Here is an 18,041-nt window from a genome sequence, read left to right as displayed (position 1 = left end):
ACAAGCACACTGGTTCCACTCCCCTGACTGCCAAGTCATCTGCAGAGTGCCACTGCACAGAGGACGTGGCTCCACGCACGGCCCCTCCCTGTGATCAGCAATGTTATGAAAGCAGTGCGTGGCACAATATTATATGGTGCTATATGATTTTGACAAAATCTAGTGGAGTTCAAAGACTCATGCAAGAAAAATTCCCTACATTCATTGTTTCGGTTCACCAACTGCATCTTGTAATTGTTGGTGCTTGTTCCAAAATACATATAGGTGGGACTCCTTTGAAGCAATCAATCATCTGTGTAATTTCACAAGAAAGCATTGCGTTTGTTATCTTTATACAAGTAGTCACCTACAATGTCTTCTGAAACAAAAATGGACTGGCCACTTAGCTAGTGCTACTGTTCTATCAGAACTGTGAAAAGATAATAGATATTCCAAATTATTTTGCAATACCAGTAAGATACACAGTAGTGCTAGTAGACCTCAAGATGGAAGCAGTCTCATTACAAAGCCAATATGCCAAGATCAGTTTCATAGGCTTAGCTCTTCTAATGAAAGATGTACTGTGTACTTTTGCCCCTGGCAACTGAGCACTACAGAGCAAGGAAATGTATTTAGGCAGAGCTGTAGAAATTGTAAACATATGTGCATCTGCACTGAAAGAAAAGGACAGAAAGAGCTGCTGGTCTTTTTAAGGAATTGTATTTACATTTAGGGAATTTATATGTCCGACTTGAGGCAGCAATTATGGGGCAAAGCATGCCAAAAATGTCATGAGAATGACACAAAAATGATATGGAAAAGTGAAAACGATGTGGAAAAAAAACTACACAGTTTGGAGGATGTCCAAACGACGTGCAGTCTTGGAGCATGTAGTGAATCTTCTTCACACTTTGAGCTGAGGAGAACTTTTAATGAGGTTCATGACTAGGTAGTTTCTGAGAGTGAAGCATGTATCACTTTTCAAAATGCAGTGTCTAGTATACTTCAGCTATGGACACACTACCAATATGTGGATCATTTCTGGATGAGAGATCAGTTATGCCTCTCTTACACTCAATTAATGTTAATCTCTCGTAAAAAGTTCTGTGTCAGCATCGTCTTATTATTTAATGACAAAGAGAAATGGTAAGTGTTCTGTCTCCTTGCATTCCTAAAAGTGTACAACGCAACTAGCTTGTGCAGTGATGTTCAGTGATCAACGGCAACATGGGAGGCAATATTAGCTTGCCTCACACACCTCTTACAAACCCAGAGACAGTCATTCAGGAACGGCTGAAAAAAAAGTCATACTATTTAAACTATGAGAAAGCACTTAAAAACACTGGTGTTTTCCTTACAAAATGTGCTAAATATGCAAATTAGTTTTATAAGAAGCACTAGTGTTTTCATATGTAAAAATTCTTAGACCTTCTGTTAGAAGCCATCCAACTTTCTGGAACAGAAGAGATGCACTGGGCATAATTTGTGCATTGTAAGATTTTGCAGAAAAGGTCACAGATTCTGTCCTGATAACTTGATGCCACCCACATTCATTGTCCCAAAACAACTACGGTAGCCCATTTTTGGGGCCCCTCCAAAAGAAAATTTGTGGATATGGACCTGATTTCACTAAACTTTATTCTGCAAGAAAAACATGTATGGTTTCTGCTCCAACCTTTAATGCATTCTGCCAGGCAGTATGTTTTAATCAATCAATGAATGAAACTTGAGAAAAGAAGTTACTTTGAGAATAGGAATACAATTTAAACCATCTATATATCTAATAGCCAAGTGGCCCCGTCTGTGCGGATATCTAAATCCGCGCTCCAGGGCCACTTGGGGGGCAGGGAGAGGTTTGTGCGCACTGTTGGAAATGTATGTGTTTACAAGGTCTGATTCAGTCATTATAGGATTAACTTGTATTCCTAGTTTGCTATTGTTTAGACTGACCTGGAAGGGATACCTGGCACTAAGCCAATGGGGAATTAGCCCGGGAAAAGTAGCTTCTACTGTGATACAGATTGGTCATTTGTTTCAGGTGACTTCCTTTCTAGGGGTCAAGAAGAAGGAGAGATTCTCCATTAGAATCTGTGTGCTTGTCTTGAGTAGCAGCTTAGAAATGTAGCTCTTAGTGTTATGTTGATTTGTAGCAATCCCGTGAACCCTTTACCCTTAGTAATAAAGGTTTTTTAAAAGCAAAGAAATCTCTTCTTTCCAATAGAGCAAGATCCATCAAATAGTCTGAGTATTAAACAATTTTTGACTATTTTACAACACACACGTGGGGCAGTCCCCAAGTGTGCACAAAAATGCTAAATGTTGGAAAAAATTTCAGGAGGAAGTTTAAATCCCCCCGAAAGTGCCAGAGCGTTCCGTGCGAAGGCTGCCACCGCCGCGTGTGAGGGGAACGGCGAGTGGCAAGCAGGGGGGAGGCAGAGCGGCCCTCGGCCCTCGGCTCGGAGCCGGGGGGGTTGGGAGAGTAGCGAGGGGCAGCCCCAGACCGGCTCGCCCCTCACCCCACGTACCTACTTGCAACAGGTTGAGCCCACCGAGCCGCGAGGTGGCCGAGCCCCTGCCGGGCCCTCCTCCTCCTGCCACGCCGTCACCACCTCCTTCCCTGGAAGAGAAGCCCGCCACCTGTCCTGGCAGAGCTCGCCCGGCCAGACTGCTTTGGAAGGTGTGCTGGGATTGGGGGGGGGAAGAGTAGCAAGGGCCGAGGGGGAAGGGAGAGAGAGCAACACCGACTTCCCTACTCCTGCTGCTTCCTCCCCCGAGTATCGCGGGTCCCCCTCTTGTAAGATCTACTTGTTAAAATGTTAAACTGATCTAGGTGCATAACAGTATGATTCTATCCATGCAAAATTTAAGTAGGTACAATGAGTACAGACTCCATATTTGTTGTATGTTAGTCTTTCTCTCTTTGTAGTTGTTGTCTTCTTTTCTTTTACTTCTGAAAAACTAATAAAACTCTTTTTATTAAAAAAAAAGAGAGAGAGAATAGGAATACAGATATAGAGAAGCTTTCTCAATTCTACCTTATTTTTAAACTGGATTATTGACAGTTGAGTAGAACCAAGTATTACTATAATATTTTTTTTGGCCCCCCGAAGGGGATTTTTTAATTACATTTTTCTAATGACTACAAATCTACAATGAAAATAAGGAAAGGGAACTACAATTAGGGATAAAGAAAAGAATACCCACTACTATCTAAAATCCCAAGAGAGGAAATCCTCAAAATCGCTTAAGTACAAAGTCAGTTCTAAACTCGCTAACAATTTTTTGAACTTAGTCAGGTCTACTAATAAAACTTTTGAATCTTAAATTAACTGTTAAAAAGAGAAACCCCAAAGCATCTCGTTACTATCAACCCTTTTCAAAGGCACAATACAGAGTCCTTCAGCCTTCATTTCTTCTTATCCTGTCTTCTTCGCAGTTTATAAGGACTTTTAGGAGCCGCTGCCCCCTTCTCTGACAGAGAGTACTCTCCAGAAGACCCCAAGTCCAGCTTGCCACTGGACTTACTGTCTTCTTTATCACCTTTCTCTTGCTTGCCCATCTGGATTTTCAAAAAGTCCCTTGCTTTGGAAACAGAGTCAATATTTTCCTTTTTATCTTGAAGTTTGAAGGTTATGCCCTCTGGATACAACCACTGCGCTCGTGCGCAGCTCGCATCCCCGGGAGGTCCGGGAGATGCAACTGCTCAGCGTGCCACCATCCACCAGAAGTCAGTATTACTATAATTTTGAGTTACCAGGAGTTACCAATAAAACCCAGGTTTTAGAAATATGTCAATGATTACTAGGTTTCATAAGAGTATAAGAGAAGCCATGTTGGATTAGACCAATGGCCCATCCAGTCCAACACTCTGTGTCACACAGTGGCCAAAACCCAGGTACCACCAGCAGGTCTACCAGCAGGACCAAAAACTCCAGAAGTTCTGCCATGGTTGCCCCCCAAGAACCAAGCACCACTGCCCCAGACTTACTGTTCCATCTATACTTTGTGGCTAATAGCCACTGATGGAACTCTGTTCTATACGTTTCTCCAATCCCCTCTTGAAGCGTTCTATGCTATCTTATGGCAGCTGCACTGACTCCCAATTAGTTTCTGGTGCCAATTCAAAGGTCCATCAGCCCATCAGTGGCTATTAGCCACAAGATAGAAACTCTCAGTCTGGGGCAAGTGATGCACTGTATTCTTAGTGCTTGGGGGGCAACAGTGGGAGGGCTTGTAGTGTCCTGGCCCCACTGCTGGACCTCCTGATGGCACCTGGTATTTTTGGCCACTGTGTGACAGAGTGTTGGACTGGATGGGCCATTGGCCTGATCCAAATTGGCTTCTTTTATGTTCTTATGTTGGTACTTATCTTTAAAGCCATAAACGGCTTGGGACCCTCATACCTTTGGGGTTGCCTCTCCTGGCATGATCCTCCCCATCTTCTCCAATCTTCATCTCGGAATTTATTCAAGGTCCCTGGTCCATGACCATGAACTGCCCGCCTTGTGTCAACAAGGGTGAGGACCTTCTCAGTAGTGGCCTCCGTCCTGTGGAACCAGCTGTCCAAAGAAGTGCGTGCCTTGCAGGACCTCCCTAGGTTCTGCAGGGCATGCAAGGCTGCTCTTTTTCAGGTGGCCATTGGGTGATTGATCCACCAGGCAGCTGGTATACTTCAACTGTGTCTTCACACATCCTACGCTGCTTCACAGTGGATAGATTTTAATGGGGATAGATTTTTAACCATTTTATATTTTAAAGATTATTTACTATATCTTTGTATTGTTTTTTATTGGTGTATTTTCAATGCTGTTAGCTGCCCTGAGTCCCATTCAGGGGAGAGGGGGCATGATATAAATTTGGTAAATAAATAAAGCTTTTGATAAAGTTCCTCATCAAAGGCTCCTAAGTAAATTCATCGGTCATGGGATACTTGGAGATTAATTAACAGGAAACAGAGAATGAGAAAGGTGGTAAGCTGGGGTACTGCTGGGCTCGGTACTAGGTCTCGTGTTTTTCAACTTCTTTAATAATTTGGAATTGGGAGTAAGCAGTGAAGTAACTAAGTTTGCGGATGACACTAAGTTGTTCAGAGTGGTGAGATGGAGGGAGGGCTGTGAGGCGCTCCAGAGGGATCTGTTGAGGCTGGACGAGTGGGCGTCAAAGTGGCGAATGACGTTCAATGTGGGCAAGTGCGAAGTAATGCACATTAGAGTAAAAAATCTTAACCATAAATACACATTAAGGTGTGGTAGATAACTTATTGAAGAAGTCAACTCAGTGTGCATCTGCAATAAATAAGGGAAATGCTATGCTGGGGATTCTTAGGAAGGGGACTGAAAACAAATCAGCCCGTATCATAATGCCCCTGTATTAATCTATGGTGTCATCTCATTTGGAATACTGTGTACAGTTCTGGTCACCGCAACTAAAAAAAAGATATTATAGCATTGGAAAATATGCAGATAAGGGCAACTAAAATGACTAAGGGGATGGAACACCTTTTATGAAGAAAGGTTATATAGGTTAGGGCTTTTCAGATTTAAGAAATGACGATTGAGGGGTGCCATGATAGAGGTTTACAAAATTATGCATGGTATAGAGAAGGGAGAGAAAGAAGTACTATTCTCCCTTTCTCATAATTCAAGAACTCATGGGCTCTCAAATGAAATTAATGATCAATAGGCTTAAAACAGATAAAAGGAAGTTCTTCACCCAAAGAGTAATTAACACATGGAATTCACTGCCGCAAGAACTGGTGGCGACTACAAGCACAGCTTCAAGAGGGGATTGGATAAACATATGAAACAGAGGACCATCAGTGGCTATTAGCCACAAAGTATAGATGGAACACTATGTCTGGAGCAGTATTTTTGGTGCTTGGGAGACAACCGTGGAAGGGCTTCTGGAGTTCTGGCCCTGCTGGTAGACCTCCTGATGGCACCTGGCTTTGGCCACTGTGTGACACAGTGTTGGACTGGATGGGCCACTGGCCTGATGCAACATGCTTTCTCTTATGTACTTAGCCAAAAGACGAACACAGATGGTTTGCCACAGCTTTCTTCTGCATAGCAACCCTGTTCTGCCTTGGTGGTCTCCAATGTTCCCTCTAAGCTGAGTTAGTGTGAGCTAGCTCACAGATTTTTAGCCTCTGGCTCACACGTTTTTTCTTAGCTCAGGAAGGATGGCTCCAGAGCAAACTAATTTATGCAGTAGCCAAATCGCTCACTCACACTTTAATGCCAGTAGCTCACAAAGTAGAATTTTTGTTCACAAGACTCCACAGCTTAGAGGGAGCATTGGTGGTCTCCCATCCAAATACTAACCATAGCCAGCCCTGCTTAAGTTTCCAAGCTCTAGACAAGCTCAGGCAACTCTGCGGTATTCTGACGGCTATAAGCATCCCCTTTCAGAGGAAAGCAATGGCTTCTCAGTTGCCTTGAAAACCGCATGTAGTGGCCAAAAGTCGGCTGTGACTTGGTGGCACTTCACTCTCACTCTCTCTCTCACTCACACACACACACTGATTTCATTTATCTCTGCTGTTTTATATATTTTTATAATTTACTTCACTTATAGTCTAACTTTCTCACAGAGACTCAAGGTAGATTACAAAAATTAAGAGCTGACAAGAAATACAATAAAAGCAATCTACAAACTTTCAGCAAACATATAATATATGTAGACAAAGGTGACCTGATAAGACATTATATAACTGGACTTTCAAAATGTCTTTGACAAGGTACCTCTCCAAAGACTCCTCAGTAAACTGATATTGTAATAGATCTCTGGTGTGGCCTCATTTGGAATATTGTATAAAGCTCATGCCTTAAATAAAACTTTGTTGGTCTTAAGTGTGCCACTGGACTCTAACTTCGTTCTACTGCTTCAGACCAACACGGCTGCCCACCTGGATATGTGTACAATTCTGCTCATCATATCCCAAAAAGGACATTGCAGGGCTGGAAAAAGTACAGAGGAGGGCAACCAAGATGATTAGGGGGTTGGAGCACCTTTCCTATGAGGAAATGCCAAATAGACTGGGACTTTTCATAGAATCATAGAGTTGGAAGGGGCCATACAGACCATCTAGGCCAAACCCCTGCCCAATGCAGGACCAGCCTAAAGCATCTCTGATAAATATTCGACCAGCCTTTTCTTGAAAGCTGTCAATGAAGGGGAGCTAACCACCTCTCTAGGCAGCTGATTCCACCTTTGAACCACTCTGACGGTGAAAAAGTTTTTCCGGATAGCCAACTGATACCTTTCTGCATGTAATTTAAAACCGTTGCTTCAGGTGCTATCCTCTGCTGCCAACTGGAACAGCTCCTTGCCCTCCTCCAAATGACAGCCTTTCAAATATTTAAAGAGAGCAATCATGTCCCCCCCAATCTCCTCTTCTCCAAACTAAACATTCCCCAAACCCTTAGCCTATCCTTGTAGGGCTCAGTCTCCAGACCCCTGATCATTCTCATCACTCTCTTCTGCACCCTCTCGATTTTGTACACATTCTTTTGCCTCTTTTTTTTTGCCACCGCATCACACTGACTGCTCATATTTAGTTTACAGTGTGGCCCAGATGTAATACTGTGCATTTATCTTTGTTGAATTGCATCCTGTTTGCAACTGCCCACTTCTCCAGAGTATTCAGGTGTTGTTGAATTTTAACTCTATCTTCTTGGGTATTTGCTACTCCTCTCAATTTGGTATCATCAGCAAATTTAATGAGTAGCCCTTCTATCCCTTCATTTAGATCATTGATAAAAATATTGAAAAGTACTGGGCCCTAAACTGAGCCCTGCGGCACCCCACTGGACACCTCCCTCTGATGAAACGCCATTGACCACCACTCTTTGGGTGCGGTCCTCTAACCAGTTCCCTATCCACCGAACTGTCCTATAGTCCAGCCCATAGTCTTTCAGTTTGCCCATCAGAATGTCATGGGGAACCTTATCAAAAGCTTTACTGAGGCCCCGAGCACACGGGCTGGAAAATGCGGGGGGGGAGCGTGGCTGTTTGCCCTGGGGCAAACTAACGCGCGACTGGGAGATCAGACGTCCGGTTGAGGTCCCGTCGAGGTCCCGTGGCTAGGGGGGAGGTGCCAATCACACCACAGGCAAAGAAGTGGGGCGGCGCGGCAAACGGGGTTGTTTTGGTTTTTTACTTTTTTAAACTGAAGTGTGCACATGCTCCGTTGGGTGCTTGTGCACATCCGTAGAGCCTTGGGGGGGGAATGACCTGTTTGCGAGGGAACATGGGCGGGCTCCGGATGCCACCGGAAACGCGATCAGACGCCCGCCCTTGCCCTGCGGTTTCCAGAAACTAGTACCTTCGAGGTACTAGTTTTTTGCCGCGCATCTTTGGAGGGAAGCCTTGGTTGGGCCACGGGAGCTCTACGCTTCCCAGATGTGGCGGTGAGATCGCGCTTGGAAAATCCGCCTATCTTCCGTCTCTCTAGCGTGGCTACTGTTCCGTGTGACCGCAGCCTATAATCAGTTTAGAAAAGAGACGACTAAGGGGGGGACATGATAGAGGTTTATAAAAGTATGCATAGGGTGCAGAGAGTTAACAACGAGAATTTTTTCTCCCCCTCCCAAAATAGTAGAACTGAAGGACATCCAATGAAGATGATGGGCAGTAGGTTCTGGATGGATAAAAGAAAATTCTACTTTATACAGAGAGTGACTAAAATGTGGAATTTGCTGCCAGAGGATATAGTGATGGCCACAGGAATAAACAGCTTTAAAGAGGGATTAGAGAGATTCATGGAGGATAAGTCTATCAGTGGCTACTAGACATGGTGACTGAGGGGTACATCCACATTCAGAGGCACTAATCCTCTGAATCCCAGAGCCAAGAGGCAACATCAGGGGAAGGCCTCCACCTCTATGCCCTATTGTTGGCTGTCCAGAGGAACTAATTGGCCATTTGTGAGACAGGATGCTGGACTAGATGGAGTATTGGTCTGATCCAGTAGGACTCTTCTTATGTTCTTAATATCTCCTTCATAGAAATGCCCTCCTGAAGAGTTCTGTTTTGCATATTCTATACGATGATAATAGTGTGGGAGCCTTTCATAGGTAGTCTCCAAGTACGTGATAAAATATTATTAATTATTTTAGTGTAAATTGCCTGTACAGCCAGATAGGCTAAGACGCATGCAATATAAATGCATTAAATGAACAAACAAGCTACAACTTGATCATTCAGAATTTGTGCAGACATGCCACAGAGCCTTAACTGATACATATGTCGTAGCAGGCTGATGCCTGATGCATTAAAAAAAAAATCAGTAACCTAATCCTGAACAGTTTGTCTTTTTGGTAAAGAGCTTGGGCAGGGCTTCTGTTTTTAAATGTTAGAGTGTAATTTTTTTAAGAATATATTTTTAGAGTTTAAATTTAAATATAAATTTTCTAAAAAGAAATTGTTAACTCCTAACAATCAGATACCAAATCTGTTATCATCTGGATTTTGTTCCCACAATCTATTTAATACAGTCTGCATTGTGACCAGTCACTATTTAATATATCAGTTCCATTTTTTATCACATGAAGATTACACTATATTGGTAACATATACTCTTTTTCTGTGATTTCTGTCATCAGAAATGTCCTACCTATTTCCCAGCCATCATACCACCTTTAATGATTACAGTTTCTTTCCTTTTCCTAAAGCTGAATGATGTGGCATTGTACCAAATGTAAGACACTATATTTATCTTTAACAGATGCTAAACCTTGTCTCTTCCTGATCTCAAACCTTCCTTCTTTTTGGTTCACAGTTCTAATTTATTGGGGAGGATGAATGGATGCCAGGATACAACTGTGCAAACTCTGCACAATTTAAAAAATTACAAACACATGCCAATTTCTGTCTATGAGGAAGTTGTTTGAAGAAAAGCACTGAAGCTTTAAGTATTCCTGTTCCCACAGGCAACCCTAGACAAAACTAAAAAGAAACTCAAGAAAAGAGTGCTAGTCTGAATCTATAAAATAAACACACTTGTTGCACATAAATCAGTGTTACCTGCAGCAGTGAAGGTAACATGCACATTTTAAATACAGTACACAAACCCAGAGGAAGGAACCCTAGTCCACATCTTTGGATCATCTGCTTTAAGCTTTACAAGGCTAAATGTTTTATCAGTGCTTCTGACCCCTTGCACACTGTTCACATTTCAAGGTGAAGGTAAAAGGAATGACAACAAATGCCTTTTGGCAGGTATTGGTTCTTTCCCAATAATTATAGGAATGCACAGATTTTACAAAAGACCTAAGGATCACCTTGGAAGCAAGAAATGTTTTAATGTCTTCCAAAGGTCCTTCACAAAAGCAACACCTTCCTATGGTCATTCAGAAGGAACCAATGCATCCCCAGTCATTCCTTTCAGTGCCGTTCACGTCTCCGTCCAAGACAGTCCCCACTCCTGACAGGGAGGAGCTGCTGTGCCCTACAGCTGACCTCCCCCAGGTGAGCAAGGAGATGGACAGGTAAGGGGACGTACTACTAGAAGTTTTCCTTTGCTCTGGGCTTTGAACCAGGCGCTACCACAATGCCTAGCTATGAACACATAAAGCTGCCGTTCTGGAAGTGTTTCTTTATGGAGATAGGTGCCACAAGCCAGCAAGTGCCAAAAGGAAAGGCTGCGGCATTTGAAATCCTGCGATGCCTCAAAGGAGAACCCTCTGAAATGCACATACCCATACGGGGGAAGAGATATGTAGTGCTGGGTTTGGTTTGGTTGCCTTTCTGGGTGGTATTTCTGTGTGCGGTCGAGGAGATTAAGAGAAAGGGAGCGTCAGTCTGGCTGGGCACGAAACAAAGAAACAGCCCAAGGGACATGCCCTGGCAAAGGCGGAACAAGCCTTAAACGCAGGCAAGGGCCAGGGCGGGAGTTTCCAAACGGCATCATCAAGTCGCAGCGCATCCACGGATAGTCTGGCGAGGCGAGAGAGAGACAGAAAGGACCCCCCCCCCAGGGGGGGGGAAGAGAGAGCCCCCCCTCTCTCCCGGTTTCCCCGTCTGTCGCTCTCGCTTCGCTCTCAAAACACCCCTCCCTCCTTTCTCCCCCGCCTCTCACCTTCGCCTCCCGCCAATTTCAGAGAGAGACGCAGAGCTGACTCCGTCCCCTCCCCCTCCACGGGAAAGGCTCGGCGCAGAAAGGGGAGGGAAAGGTGAGCCCTTTGGCGCATGCGTGCAAGTGTCGATTTGGGATTACTAATCCTACCCCCCCCTCCCTTGGGCTCTGAGAGCAGTTTCTAAACGCTGGACCTTGAGAGCGCATGTCCTAACGTGAGCGCGTATGAGAGGCGGAGAAGAGCATAACCTTGGGGGGAGGGGAACGGATCTACTGACGCTGTAACCTCCTGTTCAGAAATGAAGTCGCTCCACAAGCCCTTTCAGAAGGAAACAAAGCTTCGTGGAATTGTTGGAACACTCATCTGAGTCCTGTTGTTGAAAATAAAATGTATAGTACTGCAGTGCTGGCTTTGTTTTGGGTTTTGCTTCCAAGTTTCTCCTGCAATGAGGAGGGTTAAAATGGTTACAAGCCCAGTCGTGAAAAACGACCGAAATCCATTCCTGCAATGTTCACAGCGTTTGCTAACTCTCTGCAGCCCTGATGAGACGAGATAAAATTCTTGAGAGTTGGCCACAGTTTGAAGTTCATTATTTGAAGTTCATTGCTCTGACTCATCTCATCCAAAATTACAAGCTTTTTTGCTGAAATTCTCTGGAGAGGTGGTGAGCTGGCAGTGACCCACCTTTCATACGACTATAACCCTAAAGCTAGATTATTATTTTCAGGGCTCTAGTGGGGGGGGGGGAGCTCTCAGGTACGGAGCTCCGGAAGAGAACCTCTAGGGGGCGGGGCGGTCACGTGGTGAAGCCCCGCCCCCTTCTTTACCCCGCCCTCTGCTTCGATCCTCATTCCGTTTGGGAATGAGGATGAAGCAGGAGGGTAAGTAGCCGGGCCTTCTGACACACTTCCGGTGATGTCAGGGGGTGTGGCCTTCTGTCACTTCCGGTGATGTCAGGGGGCGTGGCATATGCAAATAAGTTATGCTAATGAGTTATGCTAATGAGCTCCGGCAGCTCTTTTTCTACAACAAGACCCCTGATTATTTTTATTTGTTCTCAACCGTAGGTAGGGTGAAGTAACTCCCCTCACAGATTTCCGGGTAAACATAAAGGACAAAAATTCGAGTGAGGTTGCCACATATGGCCAACTGTATAGTTTACTTTTTTTCCCTACCAAAGGGGGGGGGGGGAAATCATTATAATTTATCTGCCACAGACAACAATATATTGTGCAATCTGCGATAAACACTGCCATCCTGGGATTAAGACTTCTTGGATAAAACAGAATTTACTTCTGAGTAGACCTGCTTTGGCTTGCTTCCTGGCAGTTTCTGTTGGCATACTAATTTACAATTGTGATTCAACAAAAAATGTTTTATATCAGTTTTCTAGAACCTGAACCGTCTCTATCTGGCTCCCACTCCCGGCATTTGATTGACTGTATCCTACAAAATTTCTAGCACCAAACAAAAATGGTTATCTGACATAGCACTGCCTCTGAACAGCTAGGCCAAGCAAGCCACACAACAACTGATATTTTCAGTTACTGTTAAATAGCCCTGCGTTCCATGGAATTATCATGGCTGTCTTCCCTTGAATACTTACCAGTGGATGGTCAAGCCACTATGAGCTGGTTATACTGTTGCTGATGTGATGAGAAGCAAAGCCTGTTTCCTACCACTCTGCTCAGCCTTTCTCCAACAGAAGATCCAATTAATTTGACTGAAGGCTTAAACCTTTGCTGAGTGGAGTGGTAGGATGTGGGTCATTCTGTGCAAAGTACTTGTGCTATTTTCAAGTATATGTCACATGAAATTTCTAAAAAAAATGATCACACTGACAAATTTACTCATATTCTTAAGAACATGGAAATTATAACTTAAAGTTGCCACTTCCATTTTTATACCATGTAAGCAGTACAGATGTTACAATCTGACATCTCATGCCTGCTTAACAGTTAAGGCTTAAATACAGCTTCACTTTCCAGTTTAGATCCCCCCCCCATGCTGTCATTGCTATTGCGTCCATTAATTCAAGTAAGCATTCAGTATAATTAATTTTAGTAACATTCTGATATATTCGTGTGCAATTGGGGCAGGATTGTAGCTCAGTGGTAAACATCTGCTTTGTATGGAGAAAATCCCATGTCAGTCCACAGCATTGTGAATTAAAAGGATTCCTTGTTAAAAGGATCTGAGATTCCCAGGTTTGAAAACCCAACTCTGTCATGGATACTTGCTGGATTGTTTTTATTCAGTCCCACACTTTCACACTAATCTACCTCATAGGATTTGGGGGAGGATGAGATGGAGATGAGAATGTTGTATGCTACTTTGGGTCCTGTTAAATACAGGGTTCCATGGATGGTCTGACCCCAAGCATAGTGATCAGCTCTGCTTTATCAGCATGAACAAGACAAAGACCCAGGGCAACAGCCCTGTTTAAATAGCATGCAAACTCCACCTACTTCCCAGACAACTACCAACAATAGGCTATTGTCAGAACCATTAATTCCTCATTGGCCCCGTCCAGAGTCCTGGTGAGCTAGAGCTCTAAGCTTAGCCAGTCTCTGATAGAAACAGTCCTGGAATGTTCCAGTCCCAATACATAACAGGTCCCTACTAGGGTATAAATGAAGTCAAATTAGAAAGAATATATATATTGTTCCTCCAACTGGCAAAGGAAAGTGTACATGGAGCCAAAAGCTGTGAGAAGACAATGGTAAGACTCTACAACATCTGTAGCATTCACTTGGGATGGAAGTTAAGGTAACATCCATTTTCAGGACTAGATCTCTGGAATAGTTATAAATCTTTGACAGACAAAACCATAACCAGGACTAGATCTCTGGAATAGTTATAAATTTTTGACAGACAAAACCAGCAAAAAAAAATTAAATGTATATATTGAGTGTGCAAAAAATCAATTGTAAACTGTAGCCCAATTTCACCATTAAACTGGTAGATTCTCTGTAACAAATGTAATATTTGTTTTTAGCCAGTCCCACACTTTCACACTAATCTACCTCATAGGATTTGGGGGAGGATGAGATTTGTTAAGATTTGTGAGGATGAGATTTGTAACATTTGTGTACTAAATAGAATCTTCACACATTATACCAACTGAACATTAAGAAATGAACAAGGATTAACACAGTTACTCTCAAGGCTGTATACCCTCAAGGCAGCTTTATATTACATGATGCTTGTGTGCATAGTAAGGCTGTATTCTTGTATTGCTATCTCACCTTATACTCACTAAATTGCTCAGCTGTGGCCAGACCCACAATTAATTTGCAATATATGAGCACTAAATGTATGGAGCTGGCTTATACTGAATCAGACAGTGGTCCCTTGAGCCAGGTACTGTTTACCCAGACTAGGAAGATTCCTTCTCCAAGGCCCCATGGGGTTCTTAGCTACGTTACCTTTGATCCTTTTTAAAAACTGGAACTCCAGGGACTGATCCTGCAACCTCCTAGGTGCAAGATATGCCACTGAGATATGTCCCCTCCCTAGAACATTATTACTACTTTTTCATGAATAAGATATTTACAATGCTATCATAAACAAATTTACATCTTTCTATGCCCATTGACTTCAGTGAGTTTACAAGAGTGTAACTCTGTTTAAGATTGCACTGTACATCATACAGTGTAGTTAAAAAGCTCATGCAATGTAAAGCAGAGAGCATCTAGAAATGCCATAGTAGTCAGCTGTTCATCTGGAATTATATTATATTCATCTAAATAGCCAGATTGCTATAATATTTTTGAAGAGGATTTCATGGACTGTAAAACATCAACAGTTCTGTGAATACATGCCCCTTCTGACATTCTGTATCTGAGTTGTCTTATCAAGTGTGAAATTTTTCAAGTATGGTATTTCTAATATTCTGAATATCTGCAGTAAGTACTGGCTGAAACTATTCTGTTAGAAGTAGTTGAACTAAACCACTAAAGTACTTGCACATAAGATTACATTTTTGTAGATACTAAGCTCTTACCAGTTTAATTGTTCCAGCATGTAGCTATTATTGTATTCTAATATAATGAACCTGAGCCCTGAAGAGGAATTAGTAGATTCTTCTCTAGCTCACTGTGATCAGTTTGCAAAGCACTTTGCAAATAAAATCTATCACATTTCCAAGTTGGTTACAATCATACTGAAGGTTCTTCAGGTTTCCATCTGCCATATTCAAAGGAATACCTTTCACTTGCTGAAACCTAAAGATATGGACAAGTTACCTGAAGAAGTAAAACTCGCTATTTGTCCTTCAGAGTTATGAAAACTGCTAAGAGTTGTTTCTATTCCCAATTGTTCTCTTTCTGAAGATCTGTTCTCTCTAGCTTTTAGAAAAACAAAAATAAGAGCATTTTAAAAGAAGCCTTCTCTGAATCTAATTTATTTGTAGTTCAGTGCTAAGCAGAGTTAATCAACTGAATTCAGTGGTCTGAAAAGTGTAACTCTGCTTAGGAGCACACTGTTAAAAGCTATCAGCCAGTGTCATTTTTGAGCAAGTGTAGAGGCAAAACAATCTTGAGTTTTCCTGCATTAAACTAATTATCTGGATCCTTTCCCATCTGGATTCCAGCCTGGCTATGGCAAGAAAACCACCTTAATTGCCTTGCTAGTTTACATCTCAAGGGAATGTGTCTCTGTTGGTTCCCATGTACCTCTCAGTGGAGTGTGATACCAACACCTTCAGGGTTGTTTCACTGATACGAGTCTTGGTGCTGCTGTCCTGTATTGGTCTCAGTCTTTTTTGAAGGTAACTCCCAGAAGGTATTACTGGAAAATTTCTGTTCAGACCTTTGGGTTCTGGCCTGTGGTATTCTCCAAAGCCTCTACCTTACCCCATGTGGTTTAACATGTACATGAATCTGCTAAAACAGATTTATACAGGGGTTAGATTACAGTGTTACCAATATGCAGATGACAGACAATCTCTGTTTTCTATCTAAATTGAGGGAGGCTTTGGGAATACTTAACCAGTGTTCAGAGGTAGTGAGGGATTGGTTGTGGGTAAATTAAAACTAAATCCAGAGAAGATGGAAATACTTGGAGTTCAAAATAAGGCTGATATGGGAATAAATGTACTAGATGATGTTATATGCCCCCTAGGGGAGCAAAAATGCAGTGTAGGAGTGGACTTGTGGGAGGGCTTTTTTGGCTCGCTTAACTCAGGACTTTAGAGCTCCATTCCCCAGTATGTGAGGGCTAACTTTGAGAGTATACAAGATAAATATGAATAAAAATGCTTCCAGAAGACCTTAAAAATTACTGTCTGATTGACTGATGGCTAGAGGTGTAAGTTGAGTTGCTGTGATAGATTGCAAAGAAAAGCAGGCTTTTTAAAATGCTGCTTGTGTCAGGGAGGTTATGAGTTAATCTACCCTGGAGAGCAGAGCTTGTGTGATTGGCTGCTTTACTCACTCTCTGATTGGCTAGCATCTCCTTAGAGAGGAAATAAAGCAGCTGATCTGGAGGATAAAGTTTCATTTGCCTTTTGGTCTTTGAAATTTAACGTCTTGATCAGTACCCAAAGGGTTTGGCTTCTGAGGGAAGAGACTTTAGGAGTCAGTGATTTCTGTCAGGGAACTGTCATAAAAGTACTTCTATAGAGAGAAGAATAAGGACCCCTCTGCCTTAAATATATTAGAACTATTCTGAGGGAGAATTTAGATTCTCAGTCAAGAAAGCTACAGAACAGCATTATACAGACAATGGATATTGGAGAAAGATTTGGCAGAAGGTCTGGGTAGTTAAAGGAATTATTGTTTCTTAGGGACAAGGAGAATAACCTCCTGCCAGTGAAAGGGGTTGGGAAGACAACCCTGTTCTGTGATAAAGGGGAGAAGCTTAGACATCTCAGGAGTTAGTGAAAAGCTATAATATCTTACTTTGGCCCCGGTCACACGGAAGGTTTTGCCCCGCAAGAAGGATGAATTGGGGGCGCATCAAATGGGCGCGATCACACCGCAATATCTGGGAAGCGGAGCACACCCGTCCCCAATCCGTCCTTTCCGGGCGAAACCGTGCATAAAAAAAACCCCTAGAACCCGGTGTGACCTGGGCCTTTGACAGGCCTTTATTGGCATACGTATATACATACAATAGGAGATCAGATTAAATATAGATCAGAAAATACAAATCCATGTACGGTAAAGCTATAATATCTAAAGAGAAAACTAGAAGTAGTAGTCTAAGACAAAACTATTCTCTAAGAAACTGTATTCAAGATTCTGAAATATATAATAAGCAGAAACCTTTCACTGAAAAGAACTTGAAACTCAGAAATTAAGCTTCAGCAACACTCTCTTGTATGTTCAAAAGCCTCAGTTCTGTATATATTACAATGTTTTATCTCACCAACCTCTATACCTTGAATCCTCAGGTTTATATATTCCCTGCCTATTTAATAAAATCTTTCTTCTGTTTTTGAAAGTTAATCTTCCTCAAATGCCATTTCACAAGGGTTTATAAAACAGGACTGCTCCTGTCTTTCCCTCAAGTTCCTGTACTGGGCCTAAACAAATATCTGTGACAGTGTGGGACAATTTAAGCTTATCAAGCAAAGAAGAAATACACGCTACTGGAGGGCAACTCAGTTACTGAGGGGAACTAAAATATTTTTTACAGGAAAATTTTGCCTGGGTGTTGGGAAAGTGACAGGGGTCTGTCATAGTTGTCAACTCTGGCTTGAGATATTTCTGGAGATTTTGGGTTGGAGCCTGGAAAAGGCAGAATTAGTAAAGGAGGAAACTCAGCAGGATGTAATACCATAGAGGTCACCTTCTAAAGCTGTCATTTTTCCACAGGAAAATGGATCTCTGTAGTCTGGAGATAAGTTATAATTCCAAGAGAACACGCCCCTCCATGATGGGGTGGGAGGTGGGGGGATAAAATCATATAATAATCTAAAGGAAAAAATCATTTATGAATACTCTGGTCGCTGACCGTAACAATAAATAAATAAAGGCT

General features: G+C 42.6%; 1 long non-coding RNA gene across 1 annotated transcript in view; it reads right to left on the bottom strand.

Moving 5' to 3' along the window:
• Positions 1-11,132, bottom strand: part of LOC107120585 — a 36,595-nt gene extending 25,463 nt beyond the window's left edge. The window contains exon 1 of the long non-coding RNA XR_001482828.1: positions 11,060-11,132. This is a non-coding gene — a long non-coding RNA (uncharacterized LOC107120585). The remainder of the gene's footprint in view (positions 1-11,059) is intronic.
• Positions 11,133-18,041: the final 6,909 nt, after the last annotated feature.

This window comes from Gekko japonicus, unplaced genomic scaffold (genome assembly GCF_001447785.1).
Source record: "Gekko japonicus isolate JY-2015 unplaced genomic scaffold, Gekko_japonicus_V1.1 scaffold1376, whole genome shotgun sequence".
In the NCBI taxonomy this organism is placed as follows: domain Eukaryota; kingdom Metazoa; phylum Chordata; class Lepidosauria; order Squamata; family Gekkonidae; genus Gekko; species Gekko japonicus.
Note: the sequence above shows the minus strand (reverse complement) of the source record. Positions and strands in the feature narration are given on the sequence as shown.